Source organism: Carex rostrata, chromosome 6 (genome assembly GCF_964058835.1).
Source record: "Carex rostrata chromosome 6, lpCarRost1.2, whole genome shotgun sequence".
NCBI lineage: Eukaryota > Viridiplantae > Streptophyta > Magnoliopsida > Poales > Cyperaceae > Carex > Carex rostrata.
The window spans coordinates 9,980,089-9,982,572 of NC_135923.1; the positions used below are offsets into that span (position 1 = coordinate 9,980,089).

Consider the following 2,484-nt stretch of genomic DNA (forward strand, 5'->3'; position numbering starts at 1 on the left):
TCTAGGGGAATGTAGGGCAGTGAGCTTGGTGACCATGTTGCATATGGTGTTAACCTTCGATGTGATGAGGGCAATTTGGCTTGCTTCCGATTCTTTCACCCTTCTAGTATCATATGCTTGGTAAGAGTAATCTAAGATTAGGCACAAGCTATCGATTATCCTTGTTGCTCCTTTGACACTCTGATTGTTGAATGCTATGCCTGCGGATGTGTCCAGTAACTGCTTCAGATGAGGGAAGAGATCATCATAGAAGGATTGTAGAACTAGCCATTTGCCAAGTCTACGGTGGGGACACTCTCGTAAGAGGTCCTTGTGGCTCTCCTATGCATCATTCAGAGATTCTCCATCTTGTTGTTGAAAACTGGTGATTCTTGATCGATAGTTAGCGATCATCTTTGGTGGAAAGTACTTGGAAAGGAAGACAGTGGCGAGCTCATCCCAGGTTGTGATTGACTCGGGATCAAGAGAATCTAGCCATGCTTTTGGCCTTGGTCCAAGTAAGAAAGGGAATAGGTGGAGGCGCATGTGGTTTCGCTTTATTCCTTCTTGTCGGATGGAATCACTAATGGTGAGGAAATCAAAGATGTGGATGTATGTGGGGGTTGTCTCCTGACCGGCCTTCAAATCGATTTCTTTGTACTTCATGGATGTATGAAGTCTTAAGTTCGGTTTGAGCATTGGCTGCTGGTATGCGAATACTACTTCGGTTGTGCTCTCCAGTTGACATGGAATAGTCCTTGATAGGTCTAGTCTCTTCTTCATTAGCTTCCACTTGGTTGGGTGGAGCTTGGTGGTTGCGTTGTAGTGTCGGGTCCGATAGAACTCCATCATTGGAAGACATCTCGGAAGGTTTGGGCAGAATTCCCTTGGAGGGATCTTGCTTCCTTACATACTTCCTCTTGACTGAAGTTGAGAGAGGAGGAGTTAACTTCTTGTTTGGGTTGAGAGCTAGACTGGATCTCGTGTATCCAGCCAGTGTATGCACCTACAAGAAGAAATAAAAGATTGAGAAAGATTGAGAAAAGAGATTAAGAAAAGAAACTTAAAAGAACTAAAAGACTTAGTAACTTAGACACCTTAATGACAATGTAAAAATTCATGAGAATTTTTACACCATCCCCGGCAACGGTGCCAAAAATTTTGATAGGGTGGAAATCAATGCTAATAATATTTATAACCCTAATGTCTACTTTACTGTCGATTCACAAGCGCATGAATCTATCGTATAATATAGATTGGGGTGTCGATTTATAGGGATGGTGTATTGAGAGATCTAAGATGTAAGCTAAGGTCTAGGTTATCGGTTCCTTTAGGTTGGTTGATTGATTGTTGGTTTCTCAGTTGTAATGTTGGATTACAACAAAGAAATAGTAGTAGATTAGTGTTTAGAAGATGAGCTTCTAGGGAATCAGACATTCTATCATTCAAACTTGTTTAATCTAGGTTATGGTTGTGATAACAATAGTGCACGGTCTGTCACCAACCGCATGCTACTGCTAGTACCTATCATTTGTAGACTTACTCAGTAGCATGCGACTCTGTCACCATCCGCACACGTTCTGGGTAAACCGTACAAAGTCTGGTTTTAACTCCAGTCGGAATTGCACACGGTTTGATCAGAACCGCACACGCTCTATACTGGTATCCTTGCGATCTAAGAGCTGCTAATCCTATTCTAGTGTTGATCTCCAGTTAGTCTCACAATACCCTAACTGAGTAAGTACCTCTCGGGTACTTAGCATAATTGCATGTAGATTAATGATAAGTCCTAATTACTAATATTACAAAAGAATCAAATTCACTTGGTCGGTCCTTCCTCTAACCTTTGGTAATAACAACAATTAAGATTACCCCACTATTAGTAATGGAATGTGACATTTGTCTGCTAAACCACTTCCCAATAGGTCCCTTAACTGTGGTTCAAATACAAGCGGTCAACCAATCAGTCTATTCTACTTGTATCTAGAATAACTTATATTCTCCAGGTATTAGTTAACCACAATTATGTATGAATGGATTGCGCACTCCACTCATACGAGGTCACTTTAAGCACACAATAAACAAGAACACAAGGCATAAAATCTCAGTAACAATTCAGATCATAATGCAAAGATAATATAAATGAATAACTACATTAAACTCATAAAAATTCAGGATTACATGTCTTCACCCTTGAATAGAGTTGATTAGTCGCTCATGACGGGTTCAACAACAAAAGAAACAAAAGACATAAAGAAAGAGAGCAATAAAGAGAGATGAAGGGAGAACACCTATGCTGCCCCTTTATCTCATGCACGCCGTTTTTACGCCTTGTCCTTCCTCCTCTTCTAATAGAGACCTTGCTATTCCTTAGTTATTTCTCCTTTGCATAGCCTCCACTAGAGTGAACCCTAGTTCTAAGTGCTCTCAGATGTGTATTTTCCAGAGATTCGAGAGAGAGAGCTTTCCCAGGCGTCCATTTTCTTAAATAGGCGTTAGTTGGGA

The 2,484-nt window shown here is 40.7% G+C and overlaps 1 non-coding gene across 1 annotated transcript; it reads left to right on the forward strand.

Annotated features, from left to right (window-relative positions):
* The first annotated feature begins 277 nt into the window (after positions 1 to 277).
* Positions 278 to 384, forward strand: LOC144556341 (small nucleolar RNA R71). The gene has a single exon (XR_013512348.1). It is a non-coding gene; the product is annotated as a small nucleolar RNA R71 (small nucleolar RNA).
* The last annotated feature ends 2,100 nt before the right edge of the window (positions 385 to 2,484 follow it).